This window comes from Nyctereutes procyonoides, unplaced genomic scaffold, assembly GCF_905146905.1.
Source record: "Nyctereutes procyonoides isolate TBG_1078 unplaced genomic scaffold, NYPRO_anot_genome, whole genome shotgun sequence".
Taxonomy (NCBI): Eukaryota; Metazoa; Chordata; class Mammalia; order Carnivora; family Canidae; genus Nyctereutes; species Nyctereutes procyonoides.
In genome coordinates this window covers 21,142,726-21,165,939 of record NW_026575146.1, presented here as the reverse complement: position 1 = coordinate 21,165,939, position 23,214 = coordinate 21,142,726, and the positions used below count along the sequence as shown (strand labels likewise).

The 23,214-nt window shown below is 45.9% G+C and overlaps 1 long non-coding RNA gene across 1 annotated transcript; it reads right to left on the bottom strand.

Annotated features, from left to right (window-relative positions):
- Positions 1-3,242: 3,242 nt before the first annotated feature.
- Positions 3,243-23,091, bottom strand: LOC129499721 (uncharacterized). Its single transcript, XR_008662446.1, has 3 exons — positions 22,972-23,091; positions 5,321-5,474; positions 3,243-3,322 (listed from the first exon to the last, which is right to left on the bottom strand). It is a non-coding gene; the product is annotated as an uncharacterized LOC129499721 (long non-coding RNA).
- Between the last annotated feature and the right edge of the window lie 123 nt (positions 23,092-23,214).

Here is a 23,214-nt window from a genome sequence, read left to right as displayed (position 1 = left end):
GTGGAAAATGTTGAAGAAAAGGCAGGATAGGGGCAAGGGAGACTATCGGAAAGTTGGTTAGGGACTTGAGAAGTTAGGTAACAAGTAGACCATCCCAGGGGCGACATCTAGCACACAGGTGTTTATTTGAATCTGCAGTTCAGAGAGAGTACTGGGCTGGAGGTGTACTTTGAGGGGGGGCAGTCATGAGCTTATGAGGTCACCCAAGGAGTGGGTATAGATGGTCAGAAGAAAAGCCCCAGGGCCTGAGATCTGGAAGACAAGTGCAAATGTGTTTCAAGAAGGAGAGAAGAATCAACCATGTCAATGCTGGCAGGTCAAGCAACGCAAAACTGAAAAAATTGACCACTAGACCATTTAGCAGCATGCAAATCATTGCAGCCCTGACACAGTTTTTGTTGAGTGGTGTGGAGAAAAAAAAAACTGACTATAAGAGAGTTAAAGACAGGAGAGAATACATTTATCTCGGGAAATTTGCATGAGGGAAAGAGCTAGGCAGTAGCTGGAGATGGTATCAGAGTCAAAAATATTTGGTAAGATCCAAGAAATACAGGATGGGTTTGCATATTGGTGGGAATAGCCCAGTAGAGAAAAAAATGTTGACTCTGCAAGAGAGAGGGAGGGAGAAGTGCTTGCTCTCCATCATCGAGTAGACCAAGGCCGCTGGGCAAGAGTGGAGGGAGGGGCTGGATTGGGGTGGGGAGGGGGCAGCTTTCCCACCCGGGAGTCACAGGCAACAAGGCAGGGGGCAGGTGGGGGTGGAGGTGCGGACGTGCTTGTGCAGGCTTCTTCCTGACTGTTCCTCTGTTCTCAGTGAATAGGAAACCACGTCATCCCCTGAGAACAAAGATGGAAAAAGAGATGTCAGGACTTTGACAAGAGAGGAAAAGGGATGAGGCAGCCATTTAGGGGAAAGGATAGAAGATCCTCTGCTGCCAGGCACCACTAGCCTGCAGTCATACATTTGAAGTGACACCAGCCACCACCATTGTTTGCTACCTTTTTTCTAGACATATTCCGTTATGTGGGAGGAGAGTTTAATTCAAGTGGAGCTGTGGTTTAGCCAACTGAGTAAGACAGAGAATGTGCCAGTTGGTGGAGAATGTGTGCAATAAAACTATTATACTGCCTTCTAACCACTGCACCCAGAACACCGTAGGGACGGCCCAAAGACAGACTAGTTGAAAAACATGGTAATTCCAAACTCTTGGCTCCTTTAAAAACCTATGATGGGGGCACTTGGGCGGTGCATCTGGTTGAGCGTCTGACTCTTGGTTTCAGCTCAGGTCACGACCTCAGGGTGTGAGATCGAGCCCCGACATCGGGCTCCTTGCTCAGCACGGAGTCCGCTTGAGATTCTCTCTCCCTCTCCCTCCTGCTCATGCTCTCTCTTTCTCTCTCTAATAAATAAATAAATCTTTAAAAAAAATCTATGATGGTCGCTAACACCAAAAACATTTCAGTAGTGTTTTACCTTTTATTAATTTTGGCCCTGCCAGTTCTCAGGGCCACTGATTATTGAATTTTGCTGTCATCTATAAAAGCAACACCTTTTTTTCACCCTAACTTACTTTTTTTATGCGTCTAGTACATTCTAATACTCTGATATTTAGCAAACAAACCTGTGTGCAATATAGTGATATCCTTGATGATAATAATTACCCGTCAGACTGTTTATACTGCATATATATTTCAGAAAGGGGAAAAAAGCTACTTTAGCAAAAGCTATCTGAAATTGCTTACTCATTCTTGGGCAGTAAATAGATTGCTTATACTAGCAATCTTGGGGTTGCCTGCCCTTATTGATATGGAAAGCTTGCTAATGGCCACTTTTAGACCTCAAATATAGGCCCAGAGACTTACCTGGGCTGGGCTTTGGGAGACATTATTCTGATAAAATAACCTGAATTTGGGAGCAGAAACTTCCAGTATCTGATTTTAGGTTGCCCTGGCTTTTTCTGTGATGTAGCCAGCACTCCAGAATCCTCAAACCTTAGGGAAAACCTTGCTAGATACATTAGACATACATTAAAGGTGCTCAATGGAGATGAAGCAAAGAAATGGTCTTGAGAATTCAGCACTGAAACCAAAATTACTGTGGCTGGGGGCCAAAAGCAACGTTAGAAACCCAGGGACATGACCACAGCAAGGCTCTGAGTATCCCCTGGACGTGTCCTGCCGCGGCCCGCATCACAGTGAGAACCCCCATGTGCTACAGATAGGCGAGAAGTTGGAAGGTGATTTTGAGTTCTTCTCCACTGGGATGGCTTACTTGACTTTTTACTGCCTGGAATAATAGGGTTATCTGAGCACATGGAAATAAGCAGAACTAGTCTCACCCGAAACTCAAGGCCCACTTCTAGCAAACCCAAGACTAAGATTGTGCAAACTCGTAAACATTGTCCTGAGAAATGTATGTTTTTATTGCTTTAATATCTACATTGTTTTTTTCAATACATACAATAATATTTCCAGTTAAACATTTTGTTTTGCTTTGTTGAAATACATAACTATAAGGATACCAAATGGGACTCTGACAGAGTGAGCCACAGAGCCCCGTGGCAGTGAGCTTCCTTAGTGTTTCTGAGGAGACCAGTGCTGGTCACAACATCCATTTATTCTGAAAGAATAAAATGGGCCCAATTTCTGCCTCCTACACAGCCAAACAGAGCAATGTCGTAGGATGCCATTATTTTTATTTTTTTTTACATTTTTTTATTTAAATTCAATTTGCCAACATATAGTATAACACCCAGCGCTCATCCTATCAAGTGCCCCCGTCAGATCCCATCACCCAGTTACCTGATTGTCCCACCCACTTCCCTTTCAACAACCCCCCTATTAGTGATGAATAACACTTGTATTGCAAGGAGAGGGGCGTGCTGCTGTGTGCAGGGATTTGGAGATTCAGCATGAGAGTGAAGAATGAAGGCTCTTCTGATCCTCAAGGTAACAGCTTCCCTTCATGTGCATTAAGGTCTCATTATTTAGAACTGTTGCCTCCCAGCACCCATCGTTGCATATTGAGTTGACATAATTATTATCTAAAAGAAAGTTCCAGTGATTAGAACAAAAAGACTCAACCTTTCATGTGCCCTTTTGCCCTCCCACGTCTCCTAAGAGAAAAGGGCTGATGCAAAGTCTGAGTAAACCCTGAACAAGCTGAGCATTGCCATCCTATTCGCCAGCATCACCTCCATACCTGCCAAGATTAAATCTCTAAACACGTGTCACATCTGGGCGTTCAGCTTTTCGGCGCTGTCTCCTGTTTGTCATAGTGCCTTGGAACCAACACAGGGTCCGATGGTACAGAAAGTTAAATCTCGGGAAGAAATGAAAACATTAATTGTGAAACAGAGCAGGTCCCCAAATGTCTGATGCTGCAAGGACAACTGTGATGAAAATGAAATGCTGCCTCCACGGTCTGCACCGTCCGACCACCGAACAGACTTCTCCCATGACTGGCTCTCCATGAAATAATTTCTCCCAAATGCACCTTCGTGTTTCTCTAGTTTGCTAAGATTCCATTTTTCTTACCAGCCTCATGTTTTATAGCTGTCAGTGGGCAGAAAATGTCAAAGAAACCATTTGTATGGCCTGCGTGCATTTGGCGATCTTAACAGAGAAGTAGGGTAGGGATCGGTTGATGACACAGAGATGAAAACCGACAGCTCCTCGATCAGTGCAGACCCATCTCTGTCCTAATGTCAGATGCCTCCTGGCTTCTCTGGTTGTCCCACTAAAGCCATTCAGGGCAGAAAGGTCCAGGGTACTTTCACGTGGTATGCTCAGTTCTCAAGGGCTCTCTCGAAATCAGACTTTCCCTGGTCTCATGACCTTGACACCTGACACTAGATTACAGGACGTTCCTTAATTTGGGTTTGTACAGGGTTGCCTTCTGACTGATACGGGATAGGCCTTTCTGGTGGAAACATTGCAGAAGTGATGCTGTGATGACGCATCTCACGGGTCCCAGCAGGTGATACACGGGGAGTGGGGGGGGGGGATTGTTCCCCAGGCTCGTGTCGGTAGCGATGGCAAGATGCAGGGGGCATCTGGCAGATTCCAGCACCGTCAGGCCATTCTTTCTCACTTTGGAATGAGAACGTATTTTAAGAGGAGAAGCCGTGAAGTTGTAAGTGTCCCTACCCTCATCCAACTGCCACCTGCCAGGTCCAGCACAGCTGGTGTTTCCTGCATCACTTACTACGAGCTTCCAGCGGTGATTCTCCGCTTCACCAGCCCTACCCCGCCAAGAGGCTGGCATGCTGCTGAAAGCTTCCTCTCTTCTCTACTCATTTTTGTCAAAACAGGCTGATGGGTTCCTATTTTTCTCAGTGGGTTATTGCAAACCTTGCTATTATTTTATCAGTATTATTAATTTTGGTGTAAAGTCACTGCAGATCCAACCAGTAGGAGCCCCTTCAAGCTGGCCACTGTGTCCTCTCAACAACAGGTCACCGTGTGAGCACTTTTTGCTGCGGCCCACCGTGCACGTCTGCAGTCCCAGCCCTGGAACCTGGAATCAGCCCGGCTCCCTTCTGTGGAGAATGATCTGCTGAAACTAGTCCCTGGGCTCTAGCGTGTTCTCTGCTACAGAGGTGTCTGCTCCCAGGCACTCTGGCCGGGAAAGCTGCACACACACACACACACACACACACACACACACACACACACATTTACCTCTGTACTTATATCTGCATCTACCCACATTTGTTGAAACAGCTCCAGTTTTAACTTAGCACCGTAGGATTTATTCCAGTCTTCTCCCTTTCCATATTTATAATTTCTTTCTTTGACCGTGAGAAACATGGCTTCTATAACCCTCAAGATATTTACCTATTTGACCAACCTTCCCTCCGTCTAAATCACCGCTGCCATCCTGGGTAGCTACCCTCTGCCCTTGCTTTGGTTCTGATAACCCACCCTGGGCTGCTGTCCACACTCCCACACAAATAACTTCCTTAATCCACTTGTATTCTGGACCATGTGTCCATACCTGCACCAAGCATCCACGGCCACAGCCCCCACCCTGGGCACTTGAATGTTAACTTTTCATGTGAGTAACTGTAAGCTGGGCTGCTGCTCATAGTTGCATAGGATGTACACTGAACAACTCCAGAGTCACGGTGTGTAGAGTTTTCAACACTAGTTTCCTTTCCAGGCTCTTCAACCTTCTGCAGATATTTACAACATATCAGCATTTATGAAAATATGTCTTTGAGAGTAAACTCATGAACATCGTTTCCCTGCAAGCACTGTTGAAACCTGCAGACAAACAAAACTTTTCTCAAGTATTTTTCTCTCACTTAGTACTTACCAAGTATCCGTTTTGTCCTAGAATATGAGCCTTTTGTTAACATTTATTAGGATTTCAGGATTAACTAGGATGTTCCCAAGTCCCAGTCTCTTCATTTATTCTCTGGAATCAGAATGTCTTCCAGGACCGTGGCCTTTGGCCTCTAGGACATTTCCTTGAACATACAGAAAAGACAGAAATGACTTTTGTCCATGACTAGTCCTAGCTGCTGCTACTGGAAGTCACCAGCCATGTACTCTCTAGGCAACCTGGATACAGCCTGTTTTTCTTGTTCACAAATGCTTTTGTCTCTTATATTTCTCCCTGAGTCCCTCATTCGCTTCTTGGGGGCCACGGTTTTAACCAAACAAACCCGGTGAATGTTGGTTGTCACTGGCAATGAGAGGCCCCTGCAGACACACACACGCGTGCACACACACATGCGCACACACATGCGCACGCGCGCACTATGTCCCACACCCCTCTCCCACCCCCACCCTGGCCAGCTTCCTCTTCTCTCACCAGACGGGGCACCCAGCTCTCCTGGGTCCTGTTCCTGCTGCCCCGTGCGTAGAGCAGAGCCAGACCCGTCACAGCTTTGCTTCCCTCGGTGACACAAGACTCCAACCATTGACATACTCATTTTCTGAGTCTTGAACTGGCCCAAAGTGTAGCTTTTGTAGGAAAAATAGAGACAACATGCTTACATGGGGCTCTAGGAATACAGTTAGCTGAGGGCATCGCCTTTGAGCCAGCAAGACCCCCGGGAACAAGCAGCTGAAACTTTCTGATGGTTTGTTGTGTCTTCAGGTGGATGCGTGGCCCCATGGGTGAGTGACAGTGTGTGCAAGTGGTCCCAGCCCACGCTGAGGCACGAATGTGTGGAGATTGGAGCGGCAAGTGCATCCCAGAGAACAACTCTCCCCAGTTTCTGAGCCCTGCTTCTCCATAGAGGTGGAAGTTTTGCCTGGACACACGGCCCTGGTTGCAAAGCCCTATGTCTGCACACCAGCCTCTGCGGCATCCCGCGTGGCACCCAGTGGCATCCCTTGTGGCAGAGTGAAAGAGCTCTGGTTCCGGGGCAGTTGAAGGTCCCCTGATGTGCACCTTTTGCCCTTCTTCTCCATCTGGCCAACCACCCCACGTGGTGAACAGAGGGCCTGGCCCCAGGGACAGGGGGCGGCGGGACCGGGAGCCCTGGGCCGCGTGAGGACCACCGGTCCGGGGCTATACGTCTGCAGAACTTGAGAGGAGAGAACAGCCCAAGCCCAGCTGGCTTGAGACTCTGCTGCTTTCAGTTTTCTGCATGTGTGAGACCGCTCACTGCCCCCGGATACAAGGACAGAGGAGAACAGAACCCAACCACAGCCTTCCTGGGGTGCGATCAAGCATACAGGTACTCGGGGACAGAGTCCCGAGAAGCAGCCCAGGGCATGGGCTTCCAAGGAGGCGAGGTCAGCAGCCAGACTCCCGCACTTCCTCCAGAAGGACATGGGCAGCAAAGTGGGGAGGAGCCAGGACATGGTTGGGGGTGAAGGATGTGAGCAAAGGAACAGAGGGAGGACACCCCAGGTGGCTGGGGAGGTGGGGTGGCCAGATTAGCACCATTTGTCCCAGACAGTAGACAGCAATAAAGAGGCTTCAACTCCACATTCTAAAGCCTGAATCTGATGTGTGGGACGTCGTGCTGGCCCACGTAAGGAAAGTCAATCCAAGGTGTGAAGATTGTAAACCAGCAGCATCCTCACCCCTCCCACTCCCCTGAACCTCAGGGTCCCTGAGCAGCAGCAGGGAGGGCTGGAGTCTGGGAATAAAGAGCAGTGAGGACAGGAGACAGCCCCGCTGCTGACACTATCAGGCAAAGCTGGAAGGATGGGAAGGCAACGGGTTTTATGCAACGTCACAATACCCTCGGGTTGTGGGGGTCATAGGAGAATAATCCCCTACACAGGACAATAGTCACAGAGTCAGCCACGCCAAAGAGCCGGTCAACACCACGCAGGCCACACGAGCAAGATCAGGCCAGTCCCAGACAGTGAGAACCATCCACAGAGGACTCTGAACATTGAGCCAGAGGCCTTAGGAGCCCCTGAGGACCATGCACGGGTGCGCAGGTTGAGCACTGCTCTGTATTAACAGCTGCGTGCTGGAGGCGAGATGCCAATTGGGTCAAGAGGAACAAATGGTGGGCGGACGAGCTAAGCAAGCTGCTGCGATGGGCTGGATATGTGGGCGAGGCGAACGCCACACATCCCCCCAAAATATGTCTCTTTGACCTGTGCATTGTTTTGAACGGAAGCCCCTGACGACCAGCAGAGGCAGGAAGAAGTCCTAAAACATGGCGCAAGTCCTCCTCCTGGAAGGAGCACTCCCCCCTCTCCCATCGTGGGCGGAGGAGGACTTAGCAGTTCCATCCGTGAAGGAGGCACAGGCTGCATAATGAACCCAACTCACAGCCCTCGTCCCCACCCTTTCCTGGTCATCTCCCTACAATGTGACCCTCACCCCCCGCCCCGAAGCCTCCGCCCCAACCCTCGTGTTTAGCCCCACAGTGTCCCTGCCATGTCCTAACCAGCCCGCGGTGACTCATCTCTGGGTGCTCCCGGGAAGCACAATGCCATCCCAATAAACTTTTAAGTGGAAACCTGAGCTTGCCTCCATGAACATAACTTTTGGGTCAGCGGTCAGTCCTGTTTACAGGGCGCCAGCTGGAGAACCCAGGTCGAATGAGCAGAAGGGACAACTGAACCCAAAACTTGACAGGTGAGCATGATGCACAGGTGGCAGGTGGCAGTCTGTGCCGGCACACGGTGACAAGCGGGGGCCAGAAAGGCAGCCCTGCCCTGGGGGAGCAGGCTCCTGGGGAGCACCGAGGGGGCTGCTGGGTGTGGGGCTGCAGGCTTCTCCAGGGGTTACCCTTGAGCAGAGCGTTGGAGGATGAGAGGATGAGAGGGGATCAGCCACCTCCCTGGGAAGCGAGCCTGGGGGGAGAACATTCCAGGGAACCTCACAAACCAAGCCCAGAACATTCCAGGGAACCCCAGGAGCCAAGCCCGGAGGCCAGGGGGGTGGTTCCCCAGCTACTCCTGTCTAGACTCCCACGGGGCCCTACTGCGTGTAGGAGGCTTGGGGGGCTCACAGGTGCAGGTGCGGGGGCGCCTGGTGAACATCTGTCACATGTCCTTCTACGAGTAGGAACATGGTTCATAGGAGGAGAGTCAAACAGAGAGTATTAGGGAAGGTATTGACCTTTACCAAACTTTCAAGGGAGATTATTTTCACTTTTTAAATGAAAACCTGAGCTTGCCTCCATGAACATAACTTTTTATATCTGGTCTAAGACCTGGCATGGCTCCGAGGAGCTCCTGTTATTGAGACATTTCAGCAGTGATTTCTGCTGAACAAGCTTGGGGTAGAGGCCGGCCGCCCCTGACCCCAACCAGGGGGGCTAGACCGGAGGGGGGGTGCTGGGAACGCAGGCCCACAGAATCAGGATGACAAGTGTCCTGCTGCCTGAGGGTATCGGAGCCGGAGAAGGATGCTCACAGACCTGGGGACCACAGAAGTCCTGAGCTCCAAAACGAAAGGTTGGGAAACAAGCCCTGAAGACCAGTCACCCGCCGCCCAGACATGCGTTAGGAAGTGCTGCTGCGCGGCAGCCAGGGTGTGATCCTGGGGTCCCTGGATCAAGTCCCACGTTGGGCTCCCTGCGGGGAGCCTGCTTCTCCCTCTGCCTGTGTCTCTGCCTCTCTGTGTCTCATGAATAAATAGATAAAATCTTAAAAGAGAGAGAGAGAGATAGAGAGAGAGAGAAAACATGCTGCTGCATAAATACTCTTGGAGCACTTAGAAAAGAGCGTGGCGGACGCTCGGAGCGCACCACCAAAAAGCCACTTCTTTTCTCTAGTTCTTGAAATTAAATGGCAGTGAAGCGGGAGAGCTGGGTTCTTGTCCCACGGAGTCGGAGAATGAATCTCGGGGACCAAGGACACTGAGTAAAGTGATCGAAGTTTATTAAGCAAAGCCACAGAGACACTCTCAGAAGTGAGAGGGGTCCCGACGGGGCCCCCACAGACAGTCCTTTAGAAGTGACTAGGGAGCCTGTGTCCTTATCATCCTTGTGACGTCTTGGTGTGAGCGAGGACTGCTGATCACATCTTTAATGGCTTCATGGTTATTCTTTGTTGGTCACAGATGACTGTCATAAAAAAAGACCCCCTCCCCACCCACACCCAGAGCAGGGTGGTCTGTCGTTCCCTTCGCTCTGGATTCCTTCCACCTCAGCATTTTTTGGGGATTTCTGTAAGCCTGATCCCATAGCCCCCTACCTCTCTCTCCCTACCTGTCACCCCCCACCCCGTCCCTCACTCGGCAAGATACTTAACACCTGCAATGTGACGATTCGATATATATACACATGTCCACTGGGCCAGGAGCCCCCCCTGAGTGAATGCATGCATCACCCCACATAACTAGCTTGGGGCTTTTCTGGGGAGAATCTTTAAATTCTACTCTCAGCAAATTTCAATTATACGATACAGTGTTATCATCTGCAGTCGCCACGTTAGGCTTTAGATCCCCAGATCTTATTCATCTCAAAACTGAAAAATCGTACTCTTAAAAGCTACCTACCCCTCTCTATTCCACCCCCCCCCAACCCTTTCCCCCAGGCAACCACTTTTCTACTGTTGCTTTGAATGCAAAAAAAAGGTTTTTGGCCTTTCTCAGGTGTGGCTTGTTTCACTTAGCATAATGCCCCCCAGGTTCATCCATGTTACCACAAACAACAGGATTTCTCTCTTTTTTAAGGATGAATAACATCCTATTTTATATATATGCCACATTTTCTTTATCCACTCTTCTGTCGACACTTAGGTTGTTTCTATATCGTAGCTACTGTGAATAATACTGCTATGAACATGTGAGTACAGGTACCTCTTCAAGAGAATCATTGCACCCCCTTTGTTTTTTTTAAGAATTCATTTATTTATTCATGAGAGATGGGGGGCGGGGGTGCAGAGACACAGGCAGAGGGAGAAGCAGGCCCCATGCAGGGAGCCCGATGTGGGACTCGATCCTGGGTCCCCAGGATCACCCCCTGGGCTGAAGGCGGCGCTAAACCGCTGAACCACCCGGGCTGCCCTGCCGTTGGATATATACCCAGAACTGGGATTCTTGGATCACAGGCTAGTTCCATTTTCAATTTCTTGAGGAACGTCTGTCCTGATTTCCAGAGTTGCTGCACCAGTTCACAATCCTGCCAACAACACACAAGGCTTCCTGTTCCCCACATCCTCGCCACCATTTTGTTACCTCTTGCTGTTTTTGACAGTGGACACCCTAACAGGTGTGAGGTGACATCTCATTGAGGTTTTGATTTGCATTTCCCTGATGGTGAGTGATGTTGAACATTTCTTTATGTACCTGTTGGCCATCTGTATCTTCTTTGGAAAAATCTATTTTGACCTTTTGCCCACTTTTCAATTGGGTTTATTTTGGGTTTTTTTTTTCTTTTTTTTTTTTTCTTTTTTTTTTTTTTTTTTTGGCTATTGAGTTGTCTAAGTTCCTTGCATATTTTAGATATTAACTCCTTATCATGGTTTGCAGTTATTTTCTACCACTTATTGATTGCCCCATTGATGGTTTCCTTCACTGTGCAGAGGTTTTAGTCCAACTTCTTTATTTTTGCATCTGGTGTCAAATCCAAAAAAATCACCACCAAGACTGATGTCAAGTGATGTTTTCTTTTAAGAATTTTATGGTTTCAGGTTCTATGTTTAAGTTTTTAATCCATTTTGAGTTGATTTTTACGTACGGAGTAAGATAGGGATCCAGTTTCATTATTTTGTATGTGGCTGTCCAGCTTTCCCAGCACCATTTATTGAAAAAGCTGTTGATTCTTGGCTCCTTCGTGGAAAATTAGTTGACCACATCTGCGTGGGTTTATTTCTGGGCTCTCTATTCTGTTCCATTGATCTCTGTGTCTGTTTTTATGCCGATACCACACTGTTATGATTTATGTGGCTTCATAATATAGTTTGAAATCAGGAAGTGTGATGCCTTCAGTTTTGTTCTTTCTCAGGACTGCTTTGGCTCTTTGGGGTCTCTTGTGGTTCTACACAAATTTTACATTGCTTATTCTGTTTCTGTGAGAAATGTCATTGGATTTTGAAAGGCATTGAACCTATAGATGGCTTTGAGTACTATGGACATTTTAGCAATGTTAACTCTTTCATCCCATGAGCAGAGACTATCTTTCCATTTATTTATGTCTTCTTCATTTCTGTCATCAATGTCTTATGCTTTTCAATTCATAGATCTTTCACTTCCTCGGTTACATTTATTTTTAAGAATTTTATTCTTTTTTATGCAATTGTAAATGGGATTGTGTTCTGAATTTCTTTTTCTGGTAATTCATTGCTATATATAGAAATGCAACTAATGTTTGTATATTGATGTTGTATCCTGCAATTGTGCTGAAATTGTTATTAGTTCAAATAGTTTTTGGTGGAGTGTTACAGGTTCTCTCTATATAATTTTATGTCATCTTCCTTCTTTTTTTAAGATTTTATTTATTTATTCATGAGAGACACAGAGAGAGAGGCAGGCTCCACGCAGGGAGCCCGATATGGGACTCGATCCCGGGACCCCAGGATCATGCCCTGGGCTGAAGGCAGGCGTCCCTGTCATCTTCCTTCTTACTTGATTGCCTTTTAATTCTTTTCTTGATTAATGGCTCTGGCTAGGGTTTGCAGAACTATGTCAATAAAAATGGTTAGAGTAGACATTCTTATTTCTTACCTTTGGAATAAAGCTTTCAATGTTTCAACGCTGAGAATATTATTAGCTGTGGGTTCATTGCATATGGCATTTATTATGTTGAGATATGTTCCCTCCACATCCACTTTGTTGAGAGTTCTTTTCATGACAGGATTTTGGATTTTGTCAAATGCTTTTTCTGCACCTATTGAGTTGATGATATGATTTTTATCCTTCATCTTGTAAATATGATGTATCACATTAATTCATTTGCAGATGTTGAGCCATCCTTGAATCCCTGGAATAAATCCCATTTGATCATGATGTATGACCCTTTTAAGGTACTGTTGAGCTCATTTTGCTAATATTTTGTTGAAGATTTTTGCATCTACGTTCATCAGGGATATTGGCCTGTAATTTTCTTTTCTTATGATGACTTTGTCTGGATTTGGTATCAGAGTAATGCTGCCTCATAATAGGAGCTTGGGAATGTTTCCATATCTTTTACTTTGGAAAAATTTGAGAGGATTGGTAGTAGTTCTTCTTTAAATGTTTGATAGAATTTCTCCAATGAAGCCATCTGGTCCTGGACTTTAGTTTGTTGGGAGGTTTTTGATTATTGATTCAATCCCCTTACTAGTAATTGATCCGTTCAGATTTTCTGACTCTTCATGATTCAGTCTTGGGTAGGTCATATGTTTGTAGGATTCTATCCATTTCTCCTAGGTCATCAAATTTTTGTGTATAATTATTCACTGCTGTCCTTATGTTCCTTCATATTTCTATGGTATCTATTGTAATGTGATGTAATCTAATGTAAATTCCTAATTTTAATTATTTGAATCCTCCTTATTTTTCTAAGTGAGTCTAGCTAAAGTTTTGTCTATTTTGTTTATTGTTTCAAAAAATCAGCTCTTAGTTCCATTAATCTTTTGTATTGCCTTTTTAGTCTCTAATTTATGTCTGCTCTGATCTTTGTTATTTCCTTCCCTCTACTAACTTTGGCCTAGTTTGTTCTGCTTTTTCAAGTTCCTGAGGTGTAAAGTTCCTTGAAGTGTAAAATTTGGCTGTTTATTTGAGATCTTACTTTTTACTGACATATGTGTATATCACTATAAACTTCTCTCTTAGAACTGCTTTTGCTGCATCACGTAAGTTTTAATACGTTGTATGTCTGTTTTCACTTATCTCAATATACTTTTTGATTTCTTCTGTGAACCATTGGCTGTTCAGGGGCATGCTGTTTAATTTCTACATATTTGTAAATTCTTCCATTTTCTTCTTATAATTGATTTCTAGTTTCATACCATTGTGATCAGAAAAGATTCTTGATAGGATTTCAATCTCTGAAATTCATTAAGACTTGTTCTAGGATTGCCTGGGTGGCTTAGTCAGTTAAGTGTCTGCCTTCAGCTCAGGTCATGGTCCCAGGGTCTTAGGATCGAGTCCCACATCAGGCTCCCTGCTCAGTAGGAAGCAGGGAGCCTGCTTCTCCCTCTCCCTCTGCCTGCCACTCTGCCTACTTGTGCTCTCTCTCACTCTCTCTCTAATAAATAAATAAAATCTTTATTTAAAAAAAAGACTCATTTTAATAAACAACATATTTTGGCCTAACATCTGCTCTATCATGAAAAATGTTCCATGTGCACAAGAAGAATGTGTATGTTGCTGCTGTTGGGTGGAATGCTACATCTGTTAGGCCCACCTGGTCTAATAGTAGTGCAATCCAATATTTCTTTAATGATCATTGGTCTGGATGTCCCTGTTATTGTATTGCTATTTCTCCATTCATGTCTGTTAGTATTTGCTTTATATATTTAGGTGCTCTGATGTTAGGTGCATAAGTATTTACACTTGTTATATCCTCTTGCTGAATTGACCCTTTTGTCATTATATACTAACCTTCATTGTATCTTGTTACAGTCTTTGGCTTAAAGTATATTTTGTCTAAGTATAGCTACCTCTGCTTTTTTTTTTCATTTGCATGGATTATGCAAACCTTTCACTTTTAGTCCACTTCTTTCTGTTGTAGGCAGCAAATAGGTTTTTTTTTTTAATTCATTCGATCACTCTGTGTCTTTTGATTGAAAAATTTAGTCCATTTACATTTAAACCAATTATTGAGAGATATAGATTTGTGCTGCCATTTTGTTCACTATTTTCTGGTTTTTTTGTATTCCTTTGTTCCTCCTTCACTTGCTCTCTTCCTCTGTGATTTGATGATTTTCTGGAGTGGTGTACTCATATTCCTTTCTCTTTATGTTTTGTGTATCTTCTATAAGCTTTTGCTTTGTGGTTACCACAAGACTTACATAAAATATCTTATATTCATCACAGTCTATTTTAGGCTGATAAGATCTAACTCTGAACACATGCCACACACACCCCCACAGGTTATTCTTTATGTCACAGTTTGCAGCTTTTAATATTGTGTATACATTAACAAATTATTGTTATTATAGTTATTTTTAAGGAATTTATTTATTTATTTATTTATTTATTTGAGACGAGAGCATATGCACAAGTAGGAGGGAGGGACAGAGGGCAAGGGGAGAGAATTGCAAGCAGACTCCATGTGGAAAGCAGAGCCCAATGCAGGGCTCAATCTTACAACCCTGAAATCATGACCTGAGCCAGAATAAGAGTCCAATGTTTAACCAACTGAGCTACACGGGTGCCCCTGTCATTATACTTATTTTTAATACTTTGCCATTTAACCTTCATACTACAGTTATAAATGATTTACCAACCACCCTTGGAAAGTTAGAGTATTCTGAATTTAACTACACATTTACCTTCCTGGTAAGTTTTATACTTTCATATGTTTTCATGTTACTAATTAGTGTTCTTTCCTTTCAGCTTGAAGAACTCCCTTTAACATTTCTGCCCTAGTGGTGATCAATTCCTTCAACTTCTGTTTGTCTGGAAAATGTTTTATTTCTCTTTAATTCTGAGGGACACCTTTGCCACGTAGAATCTTCTTGGTTGGCAGGTTGTTGTTTTCTTTCCATGCTTTAAATATATTATCCCTAAATAAATAAATAAATAATCCCATTCCCATCTGGCCTACAAAGTTTCTGTTGAAAAAATCTGCTAGTGGTATTATGGGGTTTTCCCTTGAAGATAGCAAGTTGCTTTCCTCTTGCTGCTTTTAAGATTCTCTTCTTGTCTTTAATCCAGTGTAGGTCTCTTTAGATTCACTTTTGGGGACCTGGATGGCTCAGGGGTTAAGCACCTGCCTTTGGCTCAGAGCATGATCCTGGAGTTCCGGGATGGAGTCCCACATCAGGCTACCTTCAGGGGGCCTGCTTCTCCCCCTGCCTATGTCTCTGTCTCTGTGTGTGTGTGTGTGTGTGTGTGTGTGTCTTCCGTGAATAAATAAATAAAATCTTTAAAAAAATAGATTCACTTTTGGAACTAAGCTCCCTGGATCTGGATGTCTGTTTCTTTCCCCAGGCTAGGAAAGTTTTCAGCCATTACTTATTTGAATGAACTTTCTTCCCCCTTCTCTCCTGGGACCTCTATATTGTGTGTATTGGTCCATTTGATGGTGTCTCATATGTTCCTTAAGCTATCCTCACTCTTTTTCATTCTTTTTTCTTTCTTTTGCCCTTTGAGTTCCAATGCCTTGTTTTCAAGTTTGCTGATCCTTTCTTTTACTTGATCTAGCCTGCTGATGAATACTTCTACTGAGTCTTTCAGTTCAGTTATTGTATCTCAGCTCTATGATTTCATTTGGTACTTTTTAATATTTTTCTATCTCTTTGTTGAAATTTTCACTTCATTCATACATTGCTCTCCTGACCCCTCTGAAGTCTTTTAAAACCATTATTTTGAAATCTCTATCAAGTAAATCACTTACCTCTTTTATTTTTTATACTTATATTTTATTTTATTTATTTTTTTAATAATAAATTTATTTTTTATTGGTGTTCAATTTGCCAACATACAGAATAAGGGCGGGGGTGGGGGTGAATGGGTGACGGGCACTTACCTCTTTTAAATTAAGATCTATTTCTGAATATCTATCATGTCCTTTGTTTGGAACATATTTCTCTGTTCATTTTCCTATACCCTATATGTTGGTTTCTGCACCTTGGATAAAACAGCCACCACTCCTAGACTTGACAAGAGCAGTCTCATGTAGATGAACATCATCATCAAGCCTGGTCTAAGCCCCTAGTTTGTTGTCTCTCAAGCTTTTGTGATTGTCCAAGCCTCCTTCTTTGTTTTTAGTGGCTTCCAGTAGTTGAAGGTGTGCCAAGAACCATCATCATCCCAAAGGGGAGGATCACAGTCAGTACCTAAAGGTAGGCTGACTAGAAACTATAACCTCAGGCAGCAGCTGGGAGGATGCATAGTTAAGTTCCTTCTAGGGAGAAGCTTGGAGATGGGCTTGTTGCTCTTTGCTGGCCCTGGGTGTACAGCTCCTGGCAGGAGGCAGAAGACAGATGAGAATATGTTGCTCCTATGACCATTAAGAACTGTTTGTTTGGTATAGTCCTGGGAATCATAAGTGCACATGTCATTGGCTACTGGGGACAAGTGATCTGGGGTTCTGTCCCTTTGATGGCAGCCTCAAGAGCTAGAAGCCACACTTGTGTATAAGCATATTCCAAGGAGACACTGGCAACTAGGTTTTATTATGGGAGCAGGCTGGAGGGAGAAGGGATGAAAGGTATCTACCAGCTTCTCAGTCTCTAGGGAATATTTCAGCTAGCACATTGATGCCTGCTAAGTTAGAAACATGGCCCTTGGATAGGAACTTTCAAAGTATGCAGAAAAACCCCTTTCAGGGGAAGACTGGGAGATAATAATTTTGCCTGCTTTCTCTGTGCTGTTTGGGGGGATAGCCAAGTGAGTACTTACTTGCCTGCTGATAATTTCTTCTCTGTATGCCATAGTCTTGTTAGTCTCATGAATACACATCCCATTGGCTTTCAGAGCTAGTTGTTTTGGGGTAGGACTCTAGATATGGGATCCAAACCATTTGCTCCTCAGGGGGAAGTTAGGAGTTGCAGTTCCCTCCTGATTGTATGATATTCAGCCAGGGGTAGAGTTTATGGCCAAAGTGTATCTCAGCCTTTCTTACACAATTAGATGTGGGTATTTGTTCATGTGTCTCATGTGTAGGAGTCACCTAGGCAGTTTCTGGATCTCTTTTAGAGAGAATTGCCCTGTGGGTAACCATAAATTTGGTGTGGCCGTGGGAGGAGGGGAGCTCAGGAGCCTCCTATGTCATCATCTTAGTTGACTCATGCCTTGTTTCCATTCTTGATGTGTAAGTTCATTGGTGCATTGGGGAACGCCTCTCATTCTGCAGATCTCAATTTTACCTCCCATTCTTTAAATCTGGATTTCCACATATGTATGATGATCTTAGCAAAGCCCTTCACAAAAATTCTTTTTAAATCCTTCTGGATAAAATGGTAAAATGTAGGCTGAATGACACTCTAGGGCAGATTCTTAACTGCCAATGATTGGATCATGGTACAACCAGGCATGGTAAATCATTTTCTCCATGTGAAATAAACTGATGAGTGAAATGTTATGGGGTTGTGGTATTGATCTTGTGCTCATCAGAATTACTTTAAATCAATGAGTCTGATGAAAATAAGGAATAGAAGCTTATCCAATTTGCTGAGATATAAAATTTGTGAGGGATAATGAAATAGTCAAGATAACGCTCAAGATTCCATATCATTTGATGTGGTTGGAACTGAAAGCAATAAGATACAGAAAAAAGAAAATTATAAACATATAGGCTAGGAAGATACTACTTTGAGTGATGCTGTGAGACATACCATGAGTCACATGTACATTTTTGAATTTTCTAGTAGTCACATTTTAGAAAGGTCAAAGGAAACTGAGGAAATTAATCTTCAAAGTATTTTTTAAAGATTTATTTGTTTATGTATTTATTTAAGGAAGGGAGAGAGAGAGCACAAATGGGGGGACAGAGGCCGGGGGCTAGGGAGAATTTCAAGCACCCTGTGTTGAGCACAGAGCCCTATGCAAGGTCAATCTCATGACCCTGAGATCACAACCTGAGCCAAAACCAAGAGTCAGATGCTTAACCAACTGCACCAACCAGGCACCCCAATCCTCAAAATATTTTAACTCAATATCCACAAACTATAATCATTTGAACATGTGATTACATGTAAAATTTATCAATGAGATATTTTATCTTATTCTTGTATGAAGTCTTCAAAATCAGGTGCGCATTTGATGTTTATTCCAAATGCTCCATTGTCCTGTGTGGCTACGAGCTACCATGTCGGGCAGCCCAGGTCACAATATTGGTATATGTAAAAATTCTGAGATGAAAGTAAACCAATCACTGCTTTGATATAGATCCCTATAATAAATAATCCAGTCTTGGATGGCTGGTAGTGTGGTGTATCAGTTATCTCTTGCCAAAATAACACTGCATAAAAACAACCCTAAAACCCTAGTGGCATGGGACACAGGCCTTTAGTATGGCTCACAAGTCTACAGGCAAGCTGGGACTAGACAGTCAAGGTGACTGGAGTGACACAGCTGTCTTCAACCAGCAGGTGAGCCACTGCTGGTGGCTGGACTAACGTGGCCTCACCTGGGATAACCCATCTCTGCCCTGTGTGCCCTCCCATCTTTGCCAAGCAGTCCTGCCTGCCCTCAGGATGGAGGAATTCTCAGGGACTAGACTCAGAACTGGCATCAAGTCCCTTTGCCTCATCCCCTGACCAGATTGGTCTCAGGTGAAGGCAGACCCTCCAGCTGGGAAGACGAGTCAGCCTCCTCACAGGAGGTTTGTGAGACCACATTTCAAAGGAAATGAGTGCTGGGCCACTCCCTGGGGCCACAGGGGCCACCAATCTGCCTCTGGTGGTGTCCGTGCTGACCAGTGGGTAGTTTCTTCCAGGCCTGGGCACTGCATCCTACGTGTGATGGGAGCTGCACTGAGGAATGTGGAGGCTGAACTCCTGGGACAAGGCCCCCTTGTAAGGAATCGTAGGAGTTGCATATGTGTAGCCCCCAAAGAACAACAGTGCAGGGAACAATGTGAAAACTCTCTTCAGATTGCGGTGAACTGTCCTGGGCAAGAAGCAGCCTTGTTCTCGGTTCCCCTAATATCTTCTGGGGGTTTGTTACACACCAGGAAGTGTGCTGCAGGAGGAGGCTAGTAGCATAAGGAAGTTCCAGCAGATACCAGTTCATTCAAAGGAGAACTTTCTAACAAATGAGAGGACTCATTACTATCAAATAATTTACCTGCCACAGTGAATTCTAAGAGTAGAAGTACTTAAGCAGAGGCAGTGCCATGGGGACTCCTTCCCCGGGGTGGGTCACGGACCTGCTTCTCATGGACCTTCCAGCCCTTACCTCTACACACTGGTCTCCCAGTTGCAGCTGGTTGGTTTGTGGAGACACAGACTATCACTCTTCTGTGCACAGACCCATCTAGACTTACAAAGTGTTCCAACCACAGACATAACAAGCCATCTTAAGACGAGCCCCAAGTTGTTAGGTATCCAGCAAACTGTTTTGTGACACCGTAGGGTGGGAAAGTACAGAATGGTTACGTGACCGAAGCTCACGTGGCACAAGTGGATGAGCTAGAAGTGAAACAGAGCCTGTGGGTGCTCATCTGTGCGGTGCTCACTATTCCCGGCACTGTCAAACCACAAAGCCAAACAGAATGCCTGTGAGCCCATCCTTCTCCTGTGGCTGATTAAGTGTATTCTTTTACGCAGAGAAATAATTTAACTTTTGCTGAACTAAAACAAAACAAATCATTAGCAGCCCCAGAGTTAGAATTCGGGACTGCAAGAGTAAGAACATCACACTGAATCGTCTGTTTCCTGACAAGTACAGGGAAATTCCTACAACTCCAAGGAATTGGAGTGGGGACTGCTATTCATGGTGGGGACGGCCATGGGAGACGCAGCTGGAGAAGCTGCTGGCCAAAAGGGGAGAGCCTCCTCCAGGGCTCAGGAGAAACAGTAAGAGGTTCTGGAACGAGTCTCCTTGGTCCTCAGAAGTCATGGAAGCATAGAACAAGAAGGCCTTGCGGCCAGTAGTACTGAGAACTTTTCTAACTGGCTTGACTAGGGCTGCTCTCTGACTCAATTTGCAAAACTGTAAGGGTCTGGGGAAAAGGTGCATAAATCTGCATCCGAGCCAGAGGCACCCCTACAAGAAAAAAAAGGTTGAGAATTACTAAAATGTCTCTGATGATTCAGGTGGTCTCAACTGAAGGTCACTGGGCAGAGGACCATCAAGAGCCCTGGGGAGAAATATGTCATGAAGAAAAGACCAACAGGTGACCGGGAGGACAAGCTCTCAAACAACATTGATCAAAGGCCCTCCCTCCCCAGTGAGCTGAGCACACCAGAGAATAGCACAGAGCTTGTGTAGGCACAGGATACACCCTTGACTCAGTGGTGGCACCAGCATCCTTGGGAAGACCCCTCTGGCCTGTACAATGTTCTAGATGAACCATAGCAAGGCTCCATTCCTCTCCCTCCCACCATGGGACAGAAGCAATGACAATAGAAGACATGCTCCTGTGCATTCAGGCTAGGGGATGGGTCAGAGCCTTCACGTCTCTCAGTGGCGCCTTGGGAAATGGGACAAGCCCCTCAAGGACACCCTCCCAGGATTCTGGGGAGGTGGAGGGACAGTCAGGTGTAGTGGGGCTACAAATACAGGAGCAGCAACCAGTGCTGGGTTTTCTGCTAATGTGGCCGGAAGAGTGATCAGGAAGTTACTCTGAATATTCAAAGGCCTGACCAGTGGTGGGCCGCCAAGTGTTTATCAGCTGGCTCTTAGAAGATAAAGAGGCCTGCTCACAGCGCTTGCCAATTCCTGTGGTGTACGTCTCCTCCGCTGGCCAAGGCCGGCAGGGCTGGGGGGAGATGCAGCGTGTGCTGCGGACACCAGCCCACCAATGCACGCCACCCTGCAGCATGGAGGGCTCTGAGGACAGCACGCACAGAAGAGTCCATTCTGGATGATTCCATGGACAGGAGATATGCAGTGACCACCCACAGATCAGGGGTTGCTTGCCCCAGTGGGGGGAGCCGGGATGGATAGGAAAGGAAAATCTATTTTGATTGTGGTTGAGGTGACACTGGTATAACTCTGTTAAAACTCATTGAAAGAACCTTGAAAATGAACGCATTTTGTTGTATGTAAATTAGATCTCAATAAAGGTGCATTTTAATAGGTGGCTCAGTCAGTGACACATCTGCCTTTGGCTCAGATCATGATCTCACCGTCCTGGGATCGAGCCCTGCATCGGGCTCCCTGTTCAGTGGGGAGTCTGCTCCTCCTTCTCCCTCCCTGCACCCCCACCCCATGCCCCCACTCATGCTCTCTCTTACTGTCTCAAATAAATAAAATCTTTTAAAAAAAGTTGAATTTTAAAATATGCAATACCCCTCCCAAGCCGGTGAAGATATCATTAGGCTGATTTCTGGTAGTGGGCACTGGACTGCAAGGACATTCACGGGTGACTGTCCTGGCACAAAGCAACCTTCCCACAGCAGGTGGGGTAAACGCGCCACACAAACCTACCCCCTGTTCCCACCTGTTGTTTCCCACTGGCAATCTTTCTAAATTCTACTGGAATGATGACAAACAGGACGTGTCAGGCACCTGCCTGGGCCCCTCACCTCCTCTGCCCCCGGCGTCAAGGTGCCCTGTGCTCAGGTCCCATAGTACAGCTCCATCCAGACCAACACTGCACGCTGTCTGTGCCCTGAGACTCCTCGTCCATTTCCCACAGAGGTCTCTCAACAAAGCACCACCACTTGGTGGCTTAAGAGAACAGAAATTTATTCTTTCACAAGTTGGGAGCCCCGAAGCCCTAAATCAGGGCTGGTTCCTTCTGAGGCCCCAACAGATGGAACGTGCCATGCCTCTCTCCTGGTTCCCCATGGCCGCCTGCAGCGTGGCATCCAGGGCTTGCAGACACACCCCTGTCTCTGCCACCCTGACCACACTGCCATCTCTGTGTCGCTTCATGCTCTCTCCTCTTATAAGGACACGGTTTGAGGGTGAGCTGGGCATCCCACCCTCCAGCCAAGACTATTCCATCTCAAGACCCATAACTCATTCAATCTGCAAAGACGCTATTTCCAAATAAAGTCACATTCTGAGGCTCCAGGTGGACGTGAATTTGAGGAGACACTATTCCACCAACCACACCCTTCATACTGTACCCCCAGTACAATCCCTCTCTGGAACCCCGGACATCAAGCTTCCAGCTCAGAAGGATCTCATGTCCATCCTGCCTCACCCTCAACTCCTCCTTCCCAGACTTACCTCTGCACAGTCCTGCTCAGTTCAGCAACACACCATCCCAGGCCCTCAGGCCACTAACCACTCATTCATCCCTCAGACCCAGCAGCAAATCCTCCTAGATCTCCCTTCCAAATTGAATGCACATCCTGTACCCCAAATCCAGCGGCCTACCCACATTCCTCGCCCAGCTGGTCTCCTGCCCCACCCCTGTCCTCTGAGGTCTGTTCTCCACCCAACAGAAAAGTAGAATTTTAAAATCATTCCAATCATGTCTGCATTTCATTCAAATTCTCCAAGGGCACCCCAAAGATATCAGAATAAAACCCTGCATCTTGCCTATGCCCTACAGGGCTTGCATGGAACCTGCTGTCCCCCTCCATGTTCTCACCTCTTCCCCACTTTGTTGACACCGGTCACCCTGGCCACCATGCCTTTGCTTAAGTTGGCTCAGCACATCCCACTTCAAGGACTTTATCTTCACTGATTCTGTACCAGGAATGTCCATGCCAGACAACCACAGGACTGACCCCTCCCTGTGCCCGGTGACCAGCGGATGCTGGAGCTTCCCTGACCACCATTTACAGTAACTTCCCAGCTCCGACCCCATTTCTGGCTCCTACCTTGCTTTATTTTCCCCTGCCTGCCATGTTGGCTTGCTTGTGGTCACGAGTGTGCGAACTCCAGCAGAGAAGCTCTGTTTTGCTCACTGCTGACTCCCGGTCATCCAGAACAGGGCCCAGCCAAGGGTAGGCGCCCCAGAAATACTTGCCAAGGGAATGAAGGAATGAAATGGTGATGGACATGGAAAGTTCATTAGAGTGTGGGTTTTATAAAAGCTTATCTCTTTTCTGCAACAATCTTCA